This window comes from Danio rerio, chromosome 3, assembly GCF_052040795.2.
Source record: "Danio rerio strain M-AB ecotype USA chromosome 3, GRCz13ab, whole genome shotgun sequence".
NCBI lineage: Eukaryota > Metazoa > Chordata > Actinopteri > Cypriniformes > Danionidae > Danio > Danio rerio.
The window spans coordinates 41,232,221-41,259,896 of record NC_141023.1 but is presented as its reverse complement, the minus strand read 5'-3'; the positions used below and the strand labels follow the sequence as shown (position 1 = coordinate 41,259,896).

The window sequence follows — 27,676 nt, the reverse complement described above, 5'->3', positions numbered from 1 at the left end:
TCTGAGTTAAATTCTCGGTGTTGAAGCATTTCAGAGTAAAGTGTTGACGTTAAAGAGTTAGATTTTGATAAATGAATATAATAAGAGTTAGAATTGATTTTATTCAGTGCGAAATCAAGGAGTTATCTTTTCTACACTTGGTGGTGTTATTTCCAACATCCGGGAATTCATGCAGCCCCAGTCACTGAAGAATTTTCCAGACGCCATTTTCCATCTGAGGTTTAGAACAGCAACTGGTGAGTCAAACTACCTAAATGTTGGTATTTTACTGACTTTCTTTAAGGAAATACAGTTGTAAACATATTGTTAAGTTAATAACTTCAGAATGGAGTGACAATTTTAAACTTCTGCGGTTCATTCATGGTCGTTTGTGTATCTAGCTTAACTGCATTACGTTACTATTCACTTCTTTTCAAGAATGTTTTATATATGCTCACGCATACATAATGCATAAAAACATCAAATGTACATGTTCAACACATTTCTGTCACGCTTAATGCCATTTTGTGCATTGTTACCCATCTGTAAAATAAAATCGACACTTCTCCTTTAATTCGAAACAAACTAGCGAGAGATTCACCGGAGCAGCCTAACCTACTCTGCCCGGATGCTAACGGCAACACAGGACGGTTTCCATGAGCTCTGGAGAGTTTCTAAAACATATCTGGTGGGTAAATGAACATATGCTTACTTGTAAAAGGCTTCCTGACTAAAACATATGATTGTTTGTTATTCATGTACGTTAATTTGGTTGTTTTAAACACCGCGGCCCTTTTAAACTGGTTCATTCGTGGCCGTCCATATACCGTTAGTCCATAGACTCGCGTGATAACGTACGCTTGAATTATATTAAGCGTTGACAACCATTAAAGTCGGAATGTTAACATTAATGTCTTTAAATGACCGCGCTTGCACTTTCTCAGACTTTTAAGGTTACAGAAGTCTCCCGGAAGTTGTGGGACTAACGTTAACGTTATCCCGCAAATGCACAGAGACTCCCAGATGCCCAAGTAGATACCCGCAAATGAATGATAATCTCCCGGAAATCGCGCGTCTCCCGCCCGGTCATTAAACACTTTGCACACCCCAGTCCACCACTGCGGTCAAGCCAGCCGCGGTTCGGAAAAACACAGTCAAGCCAGCCGCGCTTTATATTTTGGTGCGCGCGTATTATTATCATTACGGTAATGTCAACAGCCACACAGAGAGCGCTCCACAGAGCACCCATTTCGCCCAGAACAGAGAGATGACAACGAAATATAAGTTTATCCCCCTTTCCTCCCACGTATGCTTTATTAAACAATTTATTAGCTTTTTTGACTGTTGTTATTTTAAGAAATTGGTTTCTGGGCTTACCTTTAATTTCCTCAAGTCTATCTTTTTGCTACAAATGATTTTATAGCAGATCAAACGGACAGAATAAATATACGATTTCTAAATACACAGAATGCGTTTCTACTTCTCCTAGCCAACTACAGTACATTGCAAATAAAGTTGAATGCAGTTTTATACATCGTGCCTAACCTCAGAAAGTGAAAATAATCATAAAGTAGTCCAACATAGCATTGTTTAAGTTACAAATATATGTTGGTTTTATTTAAAGGGTATTTAAAAATGTATGCTTCTTTCAGTATATGGGATATGGGGCATTATTACACTTTAGATGACTGTAAAGACCTTATTATTTGTTATAAGTAGAATAGAACAACAATAAGATCGATGCAGGAAGTCAAATACTAACATCATATGAAGCCTGTTTTATTGCAGCATTTTGGAGAAATGTACCATTAACACACTTTAAAGTGCTATAAAGAAATAAGTAGAAAAAAAAACAAAGTTTGGTTCTGATACAGGATGTACATGCATACCTCATGTGAAAGACCTCATTTAAGTTAACAGAAGAAAACTATGGACAGGACATCCAATATTATATGCATACCTCATAATAACTTACTGCAGCATTTTGGAGAAATGGGCTATTAATGAGCTATAAAGTCTTTAAAGTGTTATAAATACATTGTTTGGAATAAGTTAAATAAAAGAGTGATCAGGTCTGATACTAGATGTCCCATGCTATATGCATATATACAACATATGAATCATTTTTACTGCAGCAATTTGGAGAAAAAAAAATTGCTCATTTAAAAGATGTAGAAAAAAAACAATAGTCAGGTCTTATACAGGACATCCCATACTAAACCTCATATAAAGACTTGTTACTGCAGTGTTTTGGAGAAATTGGGCATTAACATTACTCAAAGTGTTATGAAGACCCAATTTTCAATAAATAGACAAAAAACAATGATCAGTTCCTGTACAGAACATCACATACAATATGCATACTACATATAAACACTTCTTACTCCAGCTATCTGGAGAAGTGGGACATTAACATAATCTAAAGTGTTATAAAGACCCCATTTCGATTAAGTAGAAAGAAACAATGGTCAGTTCTTATTCAGGACATCCCATACTATATGTGTACTTCACATGAAATCTTTTTTACTGCAGCGTTTTGGAGAAACTGGGTATTAACCTATTATAAAGTGATATAAAAACCCCATTTCTAATAAGTAGAAAAAAACAATGGACAGTTCTTATACAGGACATACTATACTATATATGTACTTCACATGAAGCGTTTTTACTGCAGCATTTTAAAGAAACGGGGTATTAACATAATATAAAATACTATAAAGACCACATTTTAAATAGGTAGAAAAAATCTATGGTCAGTTCTTATACAGGACATCCCATACTATATGTGTACTTCACATGAAACCTTTTTACTGCAGTGTTTTGGGGAAATTGTATATAATATATTTCAAAGTGTTCTAAAGACCCCAATTCAAATAAGTAGAAAAAAAAAACAATGGTCAGTTCCTTTACAGGACATCCATACTATATCTGTACTTCACATAAAACTTTTTTTACTGCAGCATTTTGGAGAAAAGGGGTATTGAAATAAAATAAGGTGCTATAAAGACCTCATTTCAAATAAGTAGAAAAAAACAATGGTCAGTTCTAGTACAGGACATCCCATACTATGTGTGTACATTACATGAAACCTTCTTACTGCACTGTTTTGGAGAAATGAGGTATTAACACAGCAAAGTGATATAAAAACCCCACTTCAAATAAGTAGAAAAAAACAATGGTCGGTTCTTATACAGGACATCTCATACTATATATGTACTTCACAAGAAACCTTTTTACTGCAGCATTTTAGAGAAACGGGGTGTTAACATAGAAAAAATGTACTATAAAGTCCACCTTTCAAATAAGTAGAGAAAAACAATGGTCAGATCTTATACACAACACCCTTATCTCTGTGTGTACTTCACATGAAAGCTTTTTACTGCAGCATTTTAAAGACACGGGGGAATTAACATAGTATAAAGTAACATAAGGACCCCGTTTTAAATAAGTAGAAATAAACAATGGTCAGTTCTTATACAGGACATCCCGTACTATATGTGTACTTCACATTAAACCTTCTTACTGCACTGTTTTGGAGAAATTGTATATTAATATGATTTAAAGTGTTACAAAGACCCCATTTTTAATAAGTAGAAAAAGACAAGGGTCAGTTCTACAAAGGACATCCCATACTATGTACTTGACATGAAACTTTCTTACTGAACTGTTTTGGAGAAATGGGGTATTAACATAATATAAAGTACTATAAAGACCCCATTTCCAATAAGTAGAAAGAAACAATGGTCAGTTCTTATTCAGGACATCCCATATTATATGTGTACTTCACATAAAAACTTTTTACTGCACTGTTTTGGAGAAACGGGGTAATAACCTGATATAAAGTGCTATAAAGACAGCATTTCAAATAAGAAGAAAAAGACAATGGTCAGTTCTTATACAGGACATACCATACTATATGTGTACTTCACATGAAACCTTTTTACTACAGCATTTTCGAGAAAGGGGGTATTAAGCCAATATAAAGTGCTATAAAGACCCCATTTCAAATAAGTAGAAAAAAACAATGGTCAGTTCTTATACAGGACGTCCCATACTATATCTGTACTTCACATGAAACCTTTTTACTGCAGCATTTTGGAGAAAGGGGGTATTAACATAATATAAAAAACTATAAAGACCCCATTTCAAATAAGTAGAAAAAGACAATGGTCAGTTCTTATACATGACATACCATACTATATATGTACTTCACATGAAACCTTTTTACTGCAGCATTTTGGAGAAACTGGGTATTAAGCCAATATAAAGTGCTATAAAGACCCTATTTCAAATAAGTAGAAAAAAACAATGGTCAGTTCTTATACAGGACATACCATACTATATGTGTACTTCACATGAAACCTTTTTACTGCAGCATTTTGGAGAAAGGGGGTACTAACATATTTTATAGTGCTATAAAGAGCCCACTCCCAATAAGTAGAAAAAAACAATTGTCAGTTCTTACATAGGACATCCCATGCTATGTACTTGACATGAAACTTTCTTACTGCACTGTTTTGGACAAATGGGGTATTAACATAATATAAAGTACTATAAAGACCCCATTTCCAATAAGTAGAAAGAAACAATGGTCAGTTCTTATTCAGGACATCCCATACTTTATGTGTACTTCACATAAAAACTTTTTACTGCACTGTTTTGGAGAATTGGGGTAATAAGCCAATATAAAGTGCTATAAAGACCGCATTTCAAATAAGTAGAAAAAAACAATAGTCAGTTCTTATACAGGACATACCATACTATATGTGTACTTCACATGAAACCTTTTTACTGCAGCATTTTGGAGAAAGGGGGTATTAACATAATATAAAGTGCTATAAAGACCCCATTTCAAATAAGTAGAAAAAGACAATGGTCAGTTCTTATACAGGACATCCCATACTATATGTGCACTTCACATGAAACCTATTTACTGCAGCGTTTTGGAGAAAGGGGGTATTAACATAATATAAAGTGCTATAAAGACCGCATTTCAAATAAGTAGAAAAAGACAATGGTCAGTTCTTATAATAGGACATCCCATACTATACCTGTACTTCACATGAAACCTATTTACTGCAGCGTTTTGGAGAAAGGGGGTATTAACATAATATAAAGTGCTATAAAGACCGCATTTCAAATAAGTAGAAAAAGACAATGGTCAGTTCTTATACATGACATACCATACTATATATGTACTTCACATGAAACCTTTTTACTGCAGCATTTTGGAGAAAGGGGGTATTAACATAATATAAAGTGCTATAAAGACCGCATTTCAAATAAGTAGAAAAAGACAATGGTCAGTTCTTATAATAGGACATCCCATACTATATGTGCACTTCACATGAAACCTATTTACTGCAGCGTTTTGGAGAAAGGGGGTATTAACATAATATAAAGTGCTATAAAGACCCCATTTCAAATAAGTAGAAAAAGACAATGGTCAGTTCTTATACATGACATACCATACTATATATGTACTTCACATGAAACCTTTTTACTGCAGCATTTTGGAGAAAGGGGGTATTAACATAATATAAAGTGCTATAAAGACCCCATTTCAAATAAGTAGAAAAAGACAATGGTCAGTTCTTATACAGGACATCCCATACTATATGTGCACTTCACATGAAACCTATTTACTGCAGCGTTTTGGAGAAAGGGGGTATTAATATATTATAAAGTGCTATAAAGACCGCATTTCAAATAAGTAGACAAAAACAATAGTCAGTTCTTATACAGGACATACCATACTATATGTGTACTTCACATGAAACCTTTTTACTGCAGCATTTTGGAGAAAGGGGGTATTAACATAATATAAAGTGCTATAAAGACCCCATTTCAAATAAGTAGATAAAGACAATGGTCAGTTGTTATAGAGGACATCCCATACTATATGTGCACTTCACATGAAACCTATTTACTGCAGCGTTTTGGAGAAAGGGGTATTAACATAATATAAAGTGCTATAAAGACCGCATTTCAAATAAGTAGAAAAAGACAATGGTCAGTTCTTATAATAGGACATCCCATACTATATCTGTACTTCACATGAAACCTATTTACTGCAGCTTTTGGAGAAAGGGGGTATTAACATAATATAAAGTGCTATAAAGACCGCATTTCAAATAAGTAGAAAAAAACTATGGTCAGTTCTTATACAGGACATACCATACTATATGTGTACTTCACATGAAACCTTTTTACTGCAGCATTTTGGAGAAAGGGGGTATTAACATGATATAAAGTGCTTTAAAGACCCCATTTCAAATAAGTAGAAAAAGACAATGGTCAGTTCTTATACATGACATACCATACTATATATGTACTTCACATGAAACCTTTTTACTGCAGCATTTTGGAGAAAGGGGGTATTAACATAATATAAAGTGCTATAAAGACCCCATTTCAAATAAGTAGAAAAAGACAATGGTCAGTTCTTATACAGGACATCCCATACTATATGTGCACTTCACATGAAACCTATTTACTGCAGCGTTTTGGAGAAAGGGGGTATTAATATATTATAAAGTGCTATAAAGACCGCATTTCAAATAAGTAGACAAAAACAATAGTCAGTTCTTATACAGGACATACCATACTATATGTGTACTTCACATGAAACCTTTTTACTGCAGCATTTTGGAGAAAGGGGGTATTAACATAATATAAAGTGCTATAAAGACCCCATTTCAAATAAGTAGAAAAAGACAATGGTCAGTTCTTATAGAGGACATCCCATACTATATGTGCACTTCACATGAAACCTATTTACTGCAGCGTTTTGGAGAAAGGGGTATTAACATAATATAAAGTGCTATAAAGACCGCATTTCAAATAAGTAGAAAAAGACAATGGTCAGTTCTTATAATAGGACATCCCATACTATACCTGTACTTCACATGAAACCTATTTACTGCAGCTTTTGGAGAAAGGGGGTATTAACATAATATAAAGTGCTATAAAGACCGCATTTCAAATAAGTAGAAAAAAACTATGGTCAGTTCTTTTACAGGACATACCATACTATATGTGTACTTCACATGAAACCTTTTTACTGCAGCATTTTGGAGAAAGGGGTTATTAAGCCAATATAAAGTGCTATAAAGACCCTATTTCAAATAAGTAGAAAAAAACAATGGTCAGTTCTTATACAGGACATACCATACTATATATGTACTTCACATGAAACCTTTTTACTGCAGCATTTTGGAGAAAGGGGGTATTAACATAAAATAAAGTGCTATAAAAACCCCATTTCAAATAAGTAGAAAAAAACAATGGTCAGTTCTTATACAGGACATCCTATATTATATTTGCACTTCACATGAAACATTTTTACTGCAGCGTTTTTGGGAAACAGGGTATTAACATATGATGAAGTGCTATAAAGAGCCCATTTCCAATAAGTAGAAAAAAACATGGGTCAGTTCTTACATAGGACATCCCATACTATGTACTTGACATGAAACTTTCTTACTGCACTGTTTTGGAGAAATGGGGTATTAACATAATATAAAGTACTCTAAAGACCCCATTTCCAATAAGTAGAAAGAAACAATGGTCAGTTCTTATGCAGGACATCCCTTACTTTATGTGTACTTCACATAAAAACTTTTTACTGCACTGTTTTGGAGAATTGGGGTAATAACCTAATATAAAGTGCTATAAAGACCGCATTTCAAAAAAGTAGAAAAAAACAATAGTCAGTTCTTATACAGGACATACCATACTATATGTGTACTTCACATGAAACCTTTTTACTGCAGCATTTTCGAGAAAGGGGGTATTAACATAATATAAAGTGCTATAAAGACCCTATTTCAAATAAGTAGAAAAAGACAATGGTCAGTTCTTATACAGGACATCCCATACTATATGTGCACTTCACATGAAACCTATTTACTGCAGCGTTTTGGAGAAAGGGGGTATTAACATAATATAAAGTGCTATAAAGACCGCATTTCAAATAAGTAGAAAAAAACAATGGTCAGTTCTTATACAGGACATACCATACTATATATGTACTTCACATGAAACCTTTTTACTGCAGCATTTTGGAGAAGGGGTATTAACATAATATAAAGTGCTATAAAGACCCCAATTTAAATAAGTAGAAAAAAACAATGGTCAGTTATTATACACGACATCCCATACTATATCTCTACTTCACATGAAACCTATTTACGGCAGCATTTTAGAGAAATGGGGTATTAACATAAAATAAAGTGCTATAAAGACCCCATTTCAAATAAGTAGAAAAAAACAATGGTCAGTTCTTATACAGGACATCCCATACTATATATGTACTTCACATGAAACCTTTTTACAGCAGCATTTTAAAGAGAAGGGGTATTAACATAATGTAAAATACTATAAAGACCGCATTTTAAATATGTAGAAAAAAACAATGGTCAGTTCTTATACAGGACATCCCATACTATGTGTGGACTTCACATGAAACCTTATTACTGCAGTGTTTTGGAGAAATTGTATAATATTATATTTCAAAGTGTTATAAAGACCCCAATTTAAATAAGTAGAAAAAAACAATGGTCAGTTATTATACACGACATCCCATACTATATCTGTACTTTACATGAAACCTATTTACTGCAGCATTTTAGAGAAATGGGGTATTAACATAATATAAAGTGCTATAAAGACCCCATTTCAAATAAGTAGAAAAAAACAATGGTCAGTTCTTATACAGGACATCCTATATTATATTTGCACTTCACATGAAACATTTTTACTGCAGCGTTTTTGGGAAACAGGGTATTAACATATGATGAAGTGCTATAAAGAGCCCATTTCCAATAAGTAGAAAAAAACATGGGTCAGTTCTTACATAGGACATCCCATACTATGTACTTGACATAAAACTTTCTTACTGCACTGTTTTGGAGAAATGGGGTATTAACATAATATAAAGTACTCTAAAGACCCCATTTCCAATAAGTAGAAAGAAACAATGGTCAGTTCTTATGCAGGACATCCCTTACTTTATGTGTACTTCACATAAAAACTTTTTCCTGCACTGTTTTGGAGAATTGGGGTAATAACCTAGTATAAAGTGCTATAAAGACCGCATTTCAAAAAAGTAGAAAAAAACAATAGTCAGTTCTTATACAGGACATACCATACTATATGTGTACTTCACATGAAACATTTTTACTGCAGCGTTTTTGGGAAACAGGGTATTAACGTATGATAAAGTGCTATAAAGAGCCCATTTCCAATAAGTAGAAAAAAAAATGGTCAGTTCTTAAACAGGACGTCCCATACTATATGTGTACTTCACATGAAACTTTTTTACTGCAGCGTTTTGGAGAAACAGGGTATTAACATATTATAAAGTGCTATAAAGAGCCTATTTCTGAAAAGTAAAAAAAAAAAAACAATGGTCAGTTCTTATACAGGACATCCCATACTATATGTGAATTTCACATTAAATCTTTTTTACTGCAGCATTTTGTAGTATTAGGTTACTAATTTAATTCAAAATGTTATAAAGACCCCATATCAAATAAGTAGAAAAAAACAATGGTCAGTTCTTATACAGGACGTCCCATACTATATCTGTACTTCACATGAAACCTTTTTACTGCAGCATTTTGGAGAAAGGGGGTATTAACATAATATAAAGTGCTATAAAGACCCCATTTCAAATAAGCAGAAAAAGACAATGGTCAGTTCTTATACATGACATCCCATACTACATATGTACTTCACATGAAACCTTTTTACTGCAGCATTTTGAAGAAACGGGGTATTAAGCTAATATCAAGTGCTATAAAGACCCCATTTCAAATAAGTAGAAAAAAACAATGGTCAGTTCTTATACAGGACGTCCCATACTATATCTGTACTTCACATGAAACCTTTTTACTGCAGCATTTTGGAGAAAGGGGGTATTAACATAATATAAAGTGCTATAAAGACCCCATTTCAAATAAGCAGAAAAAGACAATGGTCAGTTCTTATACATGACATCCCATACTACATATGTACTTCACATGAAACCTTTTTACTGCAGCATTTTGAAGAAACGGGGTATTAAGCTAATATCAAGTGCTATAAAGACCCCATTTCAAATAAGTAGAAAAAAACAATGGTCAGTTCTTATACAGGAGATCCCATACTATATGTGCTCTTCACATGAAACCTTTTTACTGCAGCATTTTAAAGAAACTGGGTATTAACATATTTTATAGTGCTATAAAGAGCCCATTTCCAATAAGTAGAAAAAAACAATGGTCAGTTCTTAAACAGGACGTCCCATACTATGTGCACTTGACATGAAACCTTTTTACTGCAGCGTTTTGGAGAAATTGGGTATTAAAATATTATAAAGTGCTATAAAGACCGCATTTCAAATAATTAGAAAAAAAAAACAGTGGTCAGTTCTTATTCAGGACATCCCATACTATGTGTGTACTTGACCTGAAACCTTTTTACTCCAGTGTTTTGGAAAAATTAGGTATTAACATATTATAAAGTGTTATAAAGACCCCAATTCAAATAAGTTGAAAAAAACAATGTCAGTTCTTATACATGACATCCCATACTATATCTGTACTTCACATGGAACCTTTTTACTGAACAATTGGGTATTATTATAATTCAAAATGTTATAAAGACCCCATTTCCAAAAAGTATTAAAAAAAACAATGATTAGTTATTGTACAGGACTTCCCATACTAAATGTGTACTTCACATAAAAACCTTATTACAGCAGGGTTTTTGAGAAATGAGGTTTAACATAATTTAAAGTGTTTCAAAGACCCAATTTCTTGTAAGTAGAAGAAAACAATGGTCAGCTCTTATGCAGGACATCCTATATTATAAGCGTACTTCACATGAACACTTGTTACTTCAGTTTTTTGGAGAATTGGGACATTATTACTTTTCAGATTGATATAAACACCCAATTTCTAATAAGTACATAAAATCATCAGCTCTTGTACATATGAAGACTTCTTACTGCAGCAAGTTCTATAATGACCCAATTTCTACTAAGTAGAAGAAAACATTGATCAGTCGTACAGGACATGCAATGCTATATGCATATCTCAGACGAAGACTTGTTACTGCATCGTTTTGGAGAATTGGGACATTGTTACCTTTTAGATTGCTACAAACACCTCATTTCTAATAAGTAGAAAAAAGAACAGTCATTTCTTTTACAGGACATCACATACTATATGCATACCTCATAGGAAGACTTGTTACTGCAGTGATCTGGATTAATGGGGCGTTACTACTCTTCAGATGACTATAAAGTGTCCATTTCGAATGAGTAGAATAAAATAATGGTCAGTTTTGATACAGGACGAATGTGTCAAGGACAGACAGCACATCACAGTTTTCCACAACTCCAAATGTGTCAGGGATACACAGAATTGCAGTTCCCTTCCTGCTGAGGAACTATATTTATTGACCTCCATAGTAATTGTTTTTTTTTCTAAAATGGAAGTCAATGGTTACCAGTTTTCAAGTTCATTCTAAATATCTTTTATGTTCAACCAAAAGAAGGAACTAATAAATGTTTGTAACCATTTGATTGCCAGTGCATAGTGCGTTCATTTTCACTTTTGGGTAAACTACAGTATCTCTATGAAATTAACCAAACATATTTGTTTTGTCTTTGTCTTTGTACCCTACATTTGGAGCAGCACCACTCATCATCCCCAATAATATCATTTTGTTATAATGGTACAATAATAGCTTGAGACAGTTGGGATGATGCCATCAACCTAACTGATCACTGAATTGTCCATTGAAGAACTGACTGTTTTTTTTTTTTTTTTACTTATTAGAAATGGGGTCTTGATAGCCATCTAAAAGGTAATTATGTCCCTTTTCTCTAAAACGCTGCCATAAGAAGTCTTCATATGAGGTACGCCTTTAGTATGGGACGTCCTTTTTAAGAACAGACCATTGTTTTCTTCTACTTATTAGACATTGGGTCTTTATGACACTTTGAATGTTATTATTCCTCTATTTCTCCAAAATGCTGCAGTGACAAGGTTTCATGTAAAGTAAGCATATATTATGGAATGTCATGAATGTGAACTGCCCATTGTTTTCTTCTACTTATTAGACATTGGGTATTTAAAGCACTTTATACAATGTTTATGCCCAAATTCTCCAAAACACTGCAGTAACAAGTCTTCATCTGATAAATACATGTAGTATTGGATGTCCTGTACAAGAACTGACCATTGATTTTTTCTACTTATTAGAAATGAGGTCTTTTTAGTACTTTAAGTTGATACCTATTTCACCAAAATGCCGCAGTAGGATGGTTTCATGTAAATTATGCATACAGTGAGGGACGTCCTGTACAAAAACATAAAGCACTTTATATTATGTTAATGTCCCAATTCTCCAAAAAGTGGCAGTAAGAAGGTTTCATATTAGGTATGCATACAGTATGGGATGTCCTCTACGAGTATTCAGCAATAGGAAGAGCTGAGCATTGTTATTTTTTTCTACTTTTTAGAAAAGGGGTCTTTAAAGCAATTTATAAGTTTAATACCCAATTTCTCGAAAATGGTGCAGTAATAAGTTTTAACATGAAGTATGCATAAAGTATAGGACATCCTGTATGACAACTGACTATTGTTTTTTCTACTTATTAGTAATGAGGTCTTTATAGTACTTCATATTATGTTAGTGCCCCATTTCTCTCAAAAGTAGTAGTAAGAAGGCTTTATATGATGTATGCAAATTTTATGAGATGTCCTCTACAAAAACTGACTATTTTTGTATTCTACTTCTAAAAAATGGGGTCTTTAAAACACTTGAATTTTGTTATTTCCCAATTTCTCCAAAATTATTTGGTGAGAAGTCTTCACATGAAGTATGTGTATAGTATAGGAGGCCCTGTATGAAAACTGGCAATAGTTTTCTTCAACTTATTAGAAATGGGGTCTTTATAGCACTTTGTAATATGTTAATATCCCATTTCTCGAAAATGCTGCAGTAAGAATAATCCATGTGAAGTACGCATATAGTCTGGGATGTCCTATATAAGAACAGACCAATGTTTTTTTCTACTTATTTGACATGCGGTCTTTGTATCACTTTATAATAGGTTAATACCCCATTTCTTCAAAATGCTGCAATAAAAAGGTCTCATGTGAAGTACACATAGTATGGGATGTCCTATATATGAACTGACCATTGTTTTTTCTACTTATTTGAAATGGGGTCTTTATAGCACTTTGTAATATGTTAATACCCTGTTTCTCCAAAACACTGAAGTAAAAAGGCTTTATGTGAAGTACACATATAATATGGAATATCCTGTATAAGAACTGACTATTGTTGTCTTCTACTTATTTAAACTGTGGTCTTTATAGCACTTTATAATGGGATAATACCCCATTTCTCGAAAATGCTGCAGTAAAAAGGTTTCATGTGAAGTACATATATAGTATTGGATGTCCTATATAAGAATCAACCATTATTTTTTTCTACTTATTTAAAATGCGGTCTTTATAGTACTTTATATTATGTTAATACCCCGTTTCTTTAAAATGCTGCAGTAAAAAGATTGTATGTGAAGTACACACATAGTATGGGATGTCCTGTATGAGAACTGACAATTGTTTTTTTCTACTTGAAATGCGATCTTTATAGCACTTTATATTAGATCTATACCCCATTTTTCCAAAGCAGTGCAGTTAGAAGGTTTAGTGTGAAGTACACATATAGTATAGGATGTCCTGTATAAGAATTGACCATTGTTTTTTCTACTTATTTGAATAGAGGTTTTTATAGCACTTTATAATAGGTTAATACCCCCGTTTTTTTAAAATGCTGCAGTAAAAAGTTTTCATGTGAAGTACACACATAGATTAGGATGTCCAATATAAGAACTGACCATTGTTTTTTTATACTTATTTGAAATGGGGTGTTTATAGTACTTTATATTATGTTAATAGCCAGTTTCTTTAAATTGCTGCAGTAAAAAGGTTTCATGTGAAGTACATAAATAGTATGGGATGTCCTGTAAAAAAACTGACCATTGTTTTTTCTACTTATTTAAATTTAAGTCTTTATAGTACTTTATATTATGTTAATGCCCCGTTTCGTTAAAATGCTGAAGTAAAAAGGTTTCATGTGAAGTACATATATAGTTTAGGATGTCCTGTATAAGAACTGACTATTGTTTTTTCTACTTATTTGAAATTAGGTTTTTATGTCACTTTATAGTATGTTAATACCCCATTTCTTTAAATGCTGCAGTAAAAAGGTTTCATGTGAAGTACACATATATTATGGGATGTCCTGTATAAGAACTGACCATTGTTTTTTCTACTTATTTTTAATGAGGTTTTTATATCACTTTATATTATGTTAATACCCCATTTCTTTAAAATGCTGCAGTAAAAAGGTTCATGTGAAGTACACATGTACTATGAAATGTCCTGTACAAGAACTGACCAATGTTTTTTTCTACTTATTTAAAATGCTGTGTTTATATTATGTTAATACCCAATTTCTTTAAAATGCTGGAGTAAAAAGGTTTTATGTGAAGTAGATATATAGTATGGGATGTCCTGTATAAGAACTGACCATTGTTTTTTATACTTATTTGAAATGGGGTTTTTATATCACTTTATATTATTATGTTAATACCCCGCTTCTCCAAAACAGTGCAGTAAGAAGTTTTCATGTGAAGTACACATATAGTATGGGATGTCCTGTATAACAACTGACAATTGTTTTTTTCTACTTATTTAAAATGCGGTCTTTATAGTACTTTATATTATATTAATAGCCCATTTCTTTAAAATGCTGCAGTAAAAAGTTTTCATGTGAAGTACATATATAGTATGGGATGTTCTGTATAAGAACTGACCATTGTTTTTTTTCTACTTATTTAAAATGCAGTCTTTTTAGTACTTTATATTATGTTAATACCCCGTTTCTTTAAAATGCTGCAGTAAAAAGCTTTTATGTGAAGTACACACATTGATTAGGATGTCCTGTATAAGATTTGACCATTGTTTTTTTCTACTTATTTAAAATGCAGTCTTTTTAGTACTTTATACGTTTACATTTAGTCATTTAGCGGACGCTTTTATCCAAAGCGACTTACAAATGAGGACAAGGAAGCAATTTACACAACTGTTAGAGCATTAATGAATAAGTGCTGTAGGCAAGTTTCAGGTGTGTAAAGAGTGTGAGAAGCAAAACATTAGTATTTTTTTATAGTAAGTGGAGGAGTCAGAGAGGGTGTTGCATATTAGTAAGGAAAGTGGAGACTAAATTGTTATATTAAGTTATATTATATTATGCTAATACCCCATTTCTTCAGGATGCTGCAGTAAAAAAGTTTCATGTGAAGTAAATTTATAGTATGGGATGTACTGTATAAGAACTGGCCATTGTTTTTTTCTACTTATTTGAAATGCGGTCTTTATAGTACTTTATAATATGTTAATACCCTGTTTCTCCAAAACGCTTTAGTAAAAATGTTTCATGTGAAGTACACATATAGTATGGTATGTCCTGTATAAGAACTGACCATTGTTTTTTTCTACTTATTGGAAATGGGCTCTTTATAGCACTTTACAATATGTTAATACCCTGTTTCTCCGAAACGCTGCAGTAAAAAGGTTTCATGTGAAGTGCACATATAGTATGGGACGTCCTGTATAAGAACTGACCATTGTTTTTTTCTACTTATTGGAAATGGGCTCTTTATAGCAATTTATAATATGTCAATACCCTGTTTCTCCGAAACTCTGCAGTAAAAATGTTTCATGTGAAGTGCACATATAGTATGTGATGTCCTGTATAAGAACTGACCATTGTCTTTTTTTCTACTTATTTGAATTGGGGTCTTTATAGCACTATGAATAATGTTAATATCCCGTTTCTCCAAAACGCTGCAGTAAAAAGTTTTCATGTGAAGTACACATATAGTATGGGATGTCCTGTATAAGAACTGACCATTGTTTTTTTTTTTACTTATTTGAAATGGGGTCTTTATAACGTTTTGAATTACATTAGTAACTTAATACTCCAAAACACTGCAGTAAAAAGGCTTCATGTGAAGTACAGATATAGTATGGGATGTCCTGTATAAGAACTGTCCATTGTTTTTTTCTACTTATTAGAAATGGGGATTTTATATCACTTTATAATATGTTAATACGCCGTTTCTCCAAAACGCTGCAGTAAAAAAGATTTCATGTGAAGTGTACATATAGTATGGGATGTCTTGTATAAGAACTGTCCATTGTTTTTTTCTACTTATTAGAAATGGGGTTTTTATGTCACTTTATAATAGGTTAATACCCAGTTTCTCCAAAACGCTGCAGTAAAAAAGATTTCATGTGAAGTGCACATATAGTATAGGATGTCCTGTATAAGAACTGACCATTGTTTTTTTCTACTTATTAGAAATGGGCTCCTTATAGCACTTTATAATATATTAATACCCTGTTTCTCCAAAACGCTGCAGTAAAAAGGTTTCATGTGAAGTGCACATAGTATGGGATGTCCTGTTTAAGAACTGACCATTGTTTTTTTCTACTTATTGGAAATGGGCTCTTTATAGCACTATAAAATATGTTAATACCCAGTTTTTTTTAAAATGCTGCAGTAAAAAGGTTTCATGTGAAGTACACATATAGTATGGGTTGTCTTGTATAAGAACTGACCATTGTTTTTTTCTACTTATTTGAAATAGGGTCTTTATAGCACTTTATATTGGCTTAATACCTCGTTTCTCCAAAATGCTGCAGTAGAAAGGTTTCATGTGAAGTACATATATAGTATGGTATGTCATGTATAAGAACTGACCATTGTGTTTTTCTACTTATTTGAAATGGGGTCTTTAAAGCACTTTATATCATGTTAATACCCCCTTTCTTCAAAATGCTGCAATAAAAAGGTCTCATGTGAAGTACACATAGTATGGGATGTCCTATATAAGAACTGACCATAGTTTTTTTCTACTTATTTGAAATGCGGTCTTTATAGCACTTTATATTATGTTAATACCCCCTTTCTCCAAAAGCTGCAGTAAATAGGTTTCATGTGAAGTACAGATATAGTATGGGATGTCCTATTATAAGAACTGACCATTGTCTTTTTCTACTTATTTGAAATGCGGTCTTTATAGCACTTTATATTATGTTAATACCCCTTTCTCCAAAACGCTGCAGTAAATAGGTTTCATGTGAAGTGCACATATAGTATGGGATGTCCTGTATAAGAACTGACTATTGTTTTTTTCTACTTTTTTGAAATGCGGTCTTTATAGCACTTTACATTAGGTTATTACCCCAATTCTCCAAAACAGTGCAGTAAAAAGTTTTAATGTGAAGTACACATAAAGTAAGGGATGTCCTGCATAAGAACTGACCATTGTTTCTTTCTACTTATTGGAAATGGGGTCTTTAGAGTACTTCATATTATGTTAATACCCCATTTCTCCAAAACAGTGCAGTAAGAAAGTTTCATGTCAAGTACATAGTATGGGATGTACTATGTAAGAACTGACCCATGTTTTTTTCTACTTATTGGAAATGGGCTCTTTATAGCACTTTATCATATGTTAATTCCCTGTTTCCCAAAAACGCTGCAGTAAAAATGTTTCATGTGAAGTGCAAATATAGCATGGGATGTCCTGTATAAGAACTGACCATTGTTTTTTTCTACTTATTTGAAATGGGGTTTTTATAGCACTTTATTTTATGTTAATACCCCCTTTCTCCAAAATGCTGCAGTAAAAAGGTTTCATGTGAAGTACATATATAGTATGGTATGTCCTGTATAAGAACTGACTATTGTTTTTTTCTACTTATTTGAAATGCGGTCTTTATAGCACTTTATATTAGGTTATTACCCAATTCTCCAAAACAGTGCAGTAAAAAGTTTTTATGTAAAGTACACATAAAATATGGGATGTTCTGAATAAGAACTGACCATTGTTTCTTTCTACTTATTGGAAATGGGCTCTTTATAGTACTTTATATTATGTTAATACCCCATTTCTCCAAAACAGTGCAGTAAGAAAGTTTCATGTCAAGTACATAGTATGGGATGTCCTATGTAAGAACTGACCATTTATTTTTTGTACTTATTGGAAATGGGCTCTTTATAGCACTTTATCATATGTTAATACCCTGTTTCCCAAAAACGCTGCAGTAAAAATGTTTCATGTGAAGTGCACATATAGTATGAAATGTCCTGTATAAGAACTGACCATTGTTTTTTTCTACTTATTTAAAATAAACTCTTTATAGTACTTTATATTATGTTAATACCCCGTTTCTTTAAAATGCTGCAGTAAAAAGATTGTATGTGAAGTACACACATAGATTAGGATATCCTGTATAAGATCTGACCATTGCTTTTTTCTACTTATTTGAAAGGGGGTATTTATAGTACTTTTTTCTATGCAATACCTTGTTTCTCCAAAATGCTGCAGTAAAAAGGTTTCATGTGAAGTACACATATAGTATGGGATGTCCTGTATAACAACTGACAATTGTTTTTTCTACTTATTTGAAATGGGTTTTTTATATCACTTTATATTATGTTGTTAATACCCCGCTTCTCCAAAACAGTGCAGTAAGAAGTTTTCATGTGAGGTACACATATAGTATGGGATGTCCTGTATAACAACTGACAAATGTTTTTTCCTTCTTATTTAAAATGCGGTCTCTATAGTACTTTATATTATGTTAATATCCCATTTCTTTAAAATGCTGCAGCAAAAATATTTCTTGTGAAGTACACACATAGATTAGCATGTCCTGTATAATATCTGACCATTGTTTTTTTTCTACTTATTTGAAATGGGGTTTTTATACAACTTTATGTTATGTTAATACCTCATTTCTCCAAAACAGTGCAGTAAGAATGTTTCATGTGATGTACACACAAAATATGGAATGTCTTGTACAAAAACTGACCATTGTTTTTTTCTACTTATTTGAAATGGGGTCTTTATAGCACTTTATATTATGTTAATACCTAATTTCTCTAAAATGCTGCAGTAAATATGTTTCATGTGAAGTACATATATAGTGTGGGATGTCGTGTATATTAACTGACCATTGTTTTTTCTACTTATTTAAATTAGGGTCTTTATAACACTTTGAAATATAATATTATACAATTTCTCCAAAACACTGCAGTAATTAGGTTTCATGTGAAGTCCACACATAGTATGGGATGTCCTGTGTAAGAACTGAGAATTGTTTTTTTCTACTTATTTAAATTGCGGTCTTTATAGTATTTTATATTATGTTAATACCCCGTCTCTTTAAAATGCTGCAGTAAAAAGGTTTCATGTGAAGTACATATATAGTATGGTATGTCCTGTGTAAGAACTGACCATTGTTATTTCTACTTATTTAAGTTGGGGTCTTTATAACACTTTGAAATATAATAATATACAAATTCTCCAAAACACTGCAGTAATAAGGTTTCATGTGAAGTTCACACATAGTATGGGATGTCCTGTATAAGAACTGACCGTTGTTTTTTTTTTCTACTTATTTAAAATGGGGTCTTTATAGTATTTTATATTATGTTAATACCCTGTCTCTTTAAATTGCTGCAGTAAAAAGGTTTCATGTGAAGTACACATAGAGTATGGGATGTCCTATATAAGAACTGACCATTGTTTTTTTCTACTTATTAGAAATAGGCTCCTTATAACACTTTAAATTATATTAATATACAATTTCTCTAAAACAGTGCAGTAAGAAGATTTAATGTGAAGTACACATATAGTATGGGATGTCCTGTATAAGAACTGACCATTGTTTTTTTTTTTACTTATTTAAAATAAACTCTTTATAGTACTTTATATTATGTTAATACCCCGTTTCTTTAAAATGCTGCAGTAAAAAGTTTTTATGTGAAGTACACACATAGATTAGGATGTCCTGTATAAGATCTGACCATTGTTTTTTTCTACTTATTCGAATTGGGTTTTTTATAGCACTTTAAAATATGTTAATACCCTGTTCCTCCAAAACTCTGTAGTTAAACGCTTTCTTGTGTAGTACAGATATAGTATGGTATAAGAACTGACCATTGTTTTTTCTTACCTATTTGAAATGTAGTCTTTATAGCACTTTTTATTAGGTTATTAGCCCGTTTCTCCAAAACAGTGCAGTAAAAAGATTTCATATGAAGTACACATATAGCATGGGATGTTCTGTACAGGAACTGATCATTGTTTTTGTCTACTTATTGGAAATTGGGTTTTTATAACACTGAGTAATGTTAATACCCAATTTCTCCAAAACACTGCAGTAACAAGTCTTTATTTGAAGTTTAGAATGTGATGTCCTGTATCAGACCTGACTATTGTTTTTTTCTACATATTTTAAATGAGCATTTTTTTTCCAAATTGCTGAAGTAAAAAGTATTCAGATGTAGTATATATGCATATAGCATGGGACATCCAGTATCAAACCAGATCAGTCTTTTATTTAACTTATGTCAAACAATGTATTTATAGCACTTTAAAGACTTTATAGTTCAATAATAGCACATTTCTCCAAAATGCTGCAGTAAGTTATAATGAGGTATGCATATAATATTGGATGTCCTGTCCATTATTTTCTTCTGCTCACCTAAATGAGGTCTTTTACATGAGGTATGCATGTACATCCTGTATCAGAACCAAACTTTGTTTTTTTTCTACTTATTTCTTTATAGCACTTTAAAGTGTGTTAATGGTACATTTCTCCAAAATGCTGCAGTAAAACAGGCTTCATATGATGTATGCTTAGTATTTGACTTCCTGCATCAGATCTTATTGTTGTTCTATTCTACTTATAACAAATAATAAGGTCTTTACAGTCATCTAAAGTGTAATAATGCCCCATATCCCATATACTGAAAGAAGCATAACCTTTTAAATCCCCTTTAAATGAAATAAACATATATTTGTAATTCAAACAATGTTTTGTTGGACTACTTTATGATTGTTTTCACTTTCTGAGGTTAGCCACGTTGTATAAAATTGCATTTAACCTTATTTACAATGTACTGTAGTTGGCTAGGAGAAGTAGAAACGCATTTTGTGTATTTAGAAATCGTATATTTATTCTGTCCGTTTGATCTGCTATAGAATTATTTGAAGCAAAAAGATAGACTTGAGAAAATTAAAGGTAAGCCCAGAAACCAATTTCTTAAATTAACAACAGTCAAAAAAAAGCTAATAAACTGTTTAATAAAGCATACGTGGGAGGAAAGGGGGATAAACGTATATTTATGTTGGCTTGAGAAAGCCAACATACTGTAATGCTACTTAAACTTATTCTTATTATTATTCTTATTATTATTATTATTCCGGCTTCTGACCAAAAAAAAGCAATCGCTTCTCCTCCCAGGGCTTAGATGCTACAAGCCCCAAATTTGGTCAAAAGCTGTCTATTGCCCATGAGATGGTTGCTGTATGTCCTCATGCCGATAAGATTTGTAGTTTTTGAATTAAAAATTTTTTTAATTAAAAAATTGTAAATATTACAATCGAGTATTTGGGGCTTATAAAAAAGTATACAATCCTCAAATTTGGCCAAAAGATGTGCTTTAAATTGAAGATAATTATCATATTTATTTGGTGTAATTATAAATAACAGTTTTCCTATAAATATTTTTTTTATATTAAATTTGTTCATTTCAAACCTAAAGCTTGTCAGAGTGTCCACGAGATGGCGCCAGAAGACAGAAAAATTGAGTTTACTGCACCTTTGCACCTTTAAGAGGCACTTTCCCTTTAAGAGGCGGAGATATCCGGGCTGACTGTTTTTGCTCTACAGAAAGTTCGGCTCATTTCAGACGTGCTTGTTACAACATTTGAAGCTGTTTACATTAAAATTTCTCAGCAAAAATACACAAATACAAGTGATACAACTCTATTTAGTGTTCCTTTAAGAGGCAGAGAGATCGGTGATCAAAATCGAGGTGAGGTTGAACTTAATTCTGGTCATCAGTCATTCATATTATGCTCGGGGTGAACTCCATAAAGCGTAATAAAACTGATCTGGATGCAGAATCATCCGCGTCGGAATCGACCCGCATGCAATTCTGTCTGCTACCCTGTGAGTTTTAAATACATGCCTCTGATGTTGGCAGAAACATAACTTTACTTCGGATATTTCTTTCAAAACAGAATATTCTGTGCCGTGAAAAAGCCTTCTCCTCTACTTGTGATAATGAAAATGAAAGCCATGCGAACATTCACGTATATTATACAATAAACATATTGAATATAAAATCATTCTAACTTTATTTTTAATCTGTATTTTAACCCTCTAAAACAGCTATGTCCTTGCCACAAAACTAATAATCCATCTTCAAAACCTACAATTTCTTTCCATTCGGTCCGGTCGGACCTGAACGTCTTTATACCGTTGTAATCACGTGTAAATTCTAACAAAGACAATGTTTGCACTTTTTAAATCACATTTTATTTATTGTGCAAAAATAAATCCAAACAGCATCATAACCAATAAAAACACACAGCAAAGAAAATGTATTTTAAAATAGTGAATATATATATATATATATATATATACATACAATGTATGAAGATTTTTTATATCCCCTTAATATGCTCTGCTGTTGCTGCATCAATTTCTCTCTGTAACATCTGGATTGCAATTTACATTGCAATGTTCACAATTTATTATTATGGGGGGAAAATCCAAACAGTATTATAATGTTTTAAAGCAAAAATGTTAAGAACAATTACTTACAAACAGTGAAAATAAAGTGTGTGTATATACATATATATACATACAGTTGAAGTCAGAATTATTAGCTCCCCTGTTTATTTTTTCCCCAATTTCTGTTTAATGGAGGGAAGATTGTTTCAGCACATTTCTAAGCATAATAGTTTTAATAACTCATTTCTAATAACTTCTTTATTTTATCTTTGCCATGATGACAGTAAATAATATTTGACTTGATATTTTTCAAGACACTTCTATACAGCTTAAAGTGACATTTAAAGCCTTAACTAGGTTAATAAGGTGAACTAGGCAGGTTAGGGTAATTAGGCAAGTTATTGTATAACGATGGTTTGTTCTGTAGATTATCAAAAAAAAATTGCTTAAAGGGGCTAATAATTGTGTCCCAAAAATTTTTAAATAATTAATAACTGCTTTTATTCTAGCCAAAATAAAACAAATAAGACTTTCTCAAGAAGAAAAAATATTATCAGACATACAGTGAAAATTTCCTTGCTCTGTTAAACATAATTTGGAAAATATTTAAAAAAGGGGAAAAAAAATCAAAAGGGGGTTAATAATTCTGACTTCAACTGTATATATGTATGTATATATATACATACATATATACATATATAACACATACACACATTTATGGTTAGGGTTATAAGGATTATTTCTTAATCCCCCTTTTATGTTGGCAAAAACATAAGTTTACTTCAGATATTTCTTTCAAAACAATATTCTGTGCCGCAAAAGAGCCTTCTCCTCACTTGTGATAATGACAATGAAAGCCAAGCTTTTGGCCTATGCTCTACCAAAAAAAAAAATAAAATCACCCAGGTGATGACAACTAAATATTACGATTATAACATTGTGTTAGTGGCCAGTGGGGTGGAACAACGTCATTGGTCAGAATTAACCACGTGATGAAGACGGCCTATAATATTGTATTTAATGCGATTTTCTTCCTGTAAACTGTATATAACTATATAACTATAACTATATATATAATGCTGCAAATTACTGTAAATTGACTGTACTCTATATTAACTGCAAAAATTATAAGACTGATTAAATAAAAGACAAATTAACTAAATGCATGTGCTATTGTTTCATTAGTATTTTAATTTAATATTTTTCTTTATATGATATTTATTATAATGTAATTTTGTTCAGATTATAATATATACTATAAATACTAACTATACTATAGTGATCTGCATTAAACTACCTGAACAAATCAGTCCTCTCTCTCTCTCTCTCTCTCTGTCTCTCTCTCTCCCTCTCTCGATTTGATCAAAAATGTAAATGAGGCCTTCCGATTAACAGTCCAGTGGACCCTAGCAACAGCCTAGAAACCACTCAGAACACCCTAGCAACTACCTAGGAATGCCTTAGCTACACCTTAGCAACCGCCTAGCAACCACTTCTCAACCGCTGTGCTTCCTGCCAACTGCCTTTGAGTCCCCGGCGCAGTCACGTTGGCTTTCTCAAGCCAACATCAAAGTTCGTCAACGAACTTTAGGTTCTAGTTCGTTGTTATCTCTCTGTTCTGGGCGAAATGGGTGCTCTCTGGAGCGCTCTCTGTGTGGCTTCTGACATTACCGTAATGATAATAATACGCGCGCACCGAAATATAAAGCGCGGCTGGCTTGACTGTGTTTTTCCGAACCGCGGCTGGCTTGACCGCAGTTCTCCACCGCATCCCTCCCAGCTCTTCAGGTACGTCGCGCGCAAGTCACCCCCACCGCTCTTTAACGTTAGGTACGTCGCGCGCAACTCAGCATTGTTCTTTAGGTACTTATTTCTCCCGCTACCTCCCGCAAATCAACTCTATCCCCCGAAAATTACTTTTCCCAACTCGGGATGTCTGACGTTAGTAAGTTAGGCTATTTCTGTAGTCAGGAACATCTTAGTCAAGCTTTTTCTCCCGCATGATATTGTGCTTAAAACTATAGGCTAAACTTAGCATGTACTGTACACAACATTTCCTTTTTATTAAAGACAATTTAGTGCGTTGTAAACAGCCGCCTGTCTGTAAAATTAATCAACTGATTCATATTTGAGCAGCCTAATGATGATACAGGTTTGATTTGTAGATTTATTATCAATAATCAACATCTGAATCAAAAGATATCTGAAAAAGTGTGAGGCATACTTTGTGATGTTCATCTCTCCTTTTTATCTGAAGGTTATGCATATGTGTTAGATACTAATTTTTTGTTGTTTTTTTTAACAGCCACAGTTCTCTGTACAATAACACAAGACCCTGTGACGGTGGCTGATTAGAGACGGATGGTGTATTTCCAGAGTTGGTGAAATGACCAAGCACACCTTCTTGGTCATATGTGGTGATAATAATGAAGGTATGTTTGATAAAGTTCTGTATTTGTTTCACAATAAGCTGAGAGGGTATTAGAGCATTAAAGAATAATGAATGACATGAAGGTGATAAGTTTTGTATTGTGGGTGAACTGTTACTTAAATAATGTTTTGCTCTTTACTTTGCACTTCTGCTTATCCTAATATTTTAGGTTATATTTGGACCTGAAACATCTGCTAGACTCCAGTAAAGGTGGCCTCAATACTGGACCTGAAAGGGCCTAACAAGTTGAATCTGGTAAAGAAACACGCACGCACACGCACGCACGCACGCACGCACGCACACGCTTACAGAAAACTGTTGTTTATGAAGTTTATGAATATTTTTTACACTGGCCAATATTTTGGGGAAGTCAGCATCACTAAATGATATAAAAGATTTTAAGCTCCTCTAAATTTTGCTCCAAGTGTTGTGTTAAATTCAGCATTCTGGACAGACAGCTGCCTGTTTGTCCAGTTCTAGTCATAGTGGTTAACCTAATTGTTTTTGGAGATGCAACAGTGATGTGTGTGTTTTTTCTACTTTTCCATATCCTGTCACCTCAACCAGCTGGGAGAGTCAAGTTGTGGATCATCATGAAGATTTTCAAAAGGTGAGTTTAGATTTCTTGAATGTTTTATTTACTTTAAATGTTCTTTTAAATATATCATAGAATTTGATTGCAATTTGTTTTCAAACATTTTTCTTAGTCATGCTGGAGTCTTGAAGAGCTCTTAGATGACCATCACCCTATATCCGTGCATCAGGAACCACCAGACGAGCGATCAGCAGCTGCTACTGTACATCGTCATGGATAAAAAGGTCATCCTGTGGCTGGGAAGCACTTTATTCACAGGACATGCTTGATGAGATTTCCTAGCTCCAGTTTGTTTTCACACAAGTTTACAGCATTTATACCTTCATTTAAACTGCTCTGTTTGATATGGAGGACCAAGGAAACACCAGAAGTGAAAGATTTGCAAGCCAAGTTGTTTAAAATGTAATTTCAGAAGAAAACTATGAGTGACACTATATTGAACTTTCAAATTGCTCTGATAACACATCAAGTTTGGACTAAAGGACTGAAACAGCCTTTTTGAGCACTGGTCATACATATTTTGTTGATACTGTCTGTACTAATAAAACATTTAAAGCATATTTGACATTGTTGCATTTTAAAAACTGAATGAATTGTTGAAGTGGTGAATGTTTTCAAATAAAATGTTTTTTTCTTTTGTAATTTACAGTCTATTTGACCTTTTTACCATATTTACACTCAAGAGAGTTGAATAAAATAACAATATATTACACCAGGCGGTGTTAAATATAGTTACATTTTTTAACTCTGCCCAGAGTTAAAATTAACCCTTACTTCGGTGTCAATATGCCAACCCTTTTGAAAGTGTTGATTTAACTTTGTTTTGAGTGGACCCCATGAGACACTTTCAAAGTGTTGAAATTAACACCCATAGAGTTGTTTTGGGTCCCCATATTTTGCTGTGTAGGTGTGTTGAAGGAAGTTGGAGCTAAACTATGCAGGACACCTGCCCTCCAGGACTGAGTTTGGACACTCAATCATTGAAATGCAGCATTGCCTAATGTGTACACTTTTTTAATAAAAATGAGAATATAGATGCATTACTATAAGGAATATGCACAACAAACATCAAATAAACTACAACCATCACTAGAAACATGAATAGACGCTATATGACGTAGTGAAGTGCACAAAAATCTTTCACTTGACTAAAGATGATGCCATCTAGTGGCATAAAATAAAGAATTCACAGTTTAGTTAGTTGTGTGTAGCTATGTGCGTGGGTAGTTTTAATTTGATTGATGAAACTCGTTCACAAGTTTGTCTGAAGGAAAATATAAATCGTCTTTCAGAGTGTGTCACTGTTGAATGGAAACCGAACAATGGGACTTATCTAAACACCGCATTTCTTGTTGTATTGCAGCATTCTTAACATTTTTCTCGCGTTCCATTTGTTCTATGACATGTTAAAGGGATAGTTCACTGGGAAATAAAACGCACTCACCTGCAAGTTCATTCAAGGCTAAATGGTGCTTTTATCTTCTGTTGAACACAAAGATAATCATTGATAATCATTTTTAATTTTAGCCTATTTTTATTTAACCATTATTTAACTCTCTAAGATTAGAAATCTGCGTTTTTAATTCAACCAACAACAAGAGCTTCTGGAGAATTTTGTCACTTATTGTATAAATTACATAACTTTGCTACATCCTGTCTCTTCTTTTGCCACCCTTTGCACTCTGATGTGTACACAATGAATACAATGTTCCTGAGTTTGTTTGTTTATGAAAATCCACATCATATCACTTTGCCTTCTGCAAAGAACCCATATAGTGTGAATAGTTTTAAACAAAATCGAATAAAAAAACTTATCTGTGTGGAAAATATCTATAAAAATCTTCCCCCACTAAAACTAACTTTTGAACGATGGAAATATTTATTGAACCATTTGATAATTTTGAAACCTTCACAATATTAAATTCCCAGATTTCCAAGGCATGTTAACTGTAATTTTCACAGTAAATTACATTAGGGTCACTATACAAGATTTAACTGTTC

At 32.9% G+C, this 27,676-nt stretch overlaps 1 long non-coding RNA gene across 3 annotated transcripts; it reads left to right on the top strand.

The window, feature by feature from the left end:
* Positions 1–179: 179 nt before the first annotated feature.
* On the top strand, positions 180–26,317 carry LOC141381257 (uncharacterized). 3 transcript variants are annotated; one of them, XR_015481079.1, is made up of 5 exons: positions 180–236; positions 24,955–25,081; positions 25,250–25,335; positions 25,648–25,690; positions 25,788–26,317. It is a non-coding gene; the product is annotated as an uncharacterized LOC141381257 (long non-coding RNA). The 3 variants fall into 3 exon arrangements; XR_015481081.1 differs by lacking the exon at positions 180–236 and adding an exon at positions 24,344–24,437; XR_015481080.1 differs by lacking the exon at positions 180–236 and adding an exon at positions 24,344–24,479.
* The last annotated feature ends 1,359 nt before the right edge of the window (positions 26,318–27,676 follow it).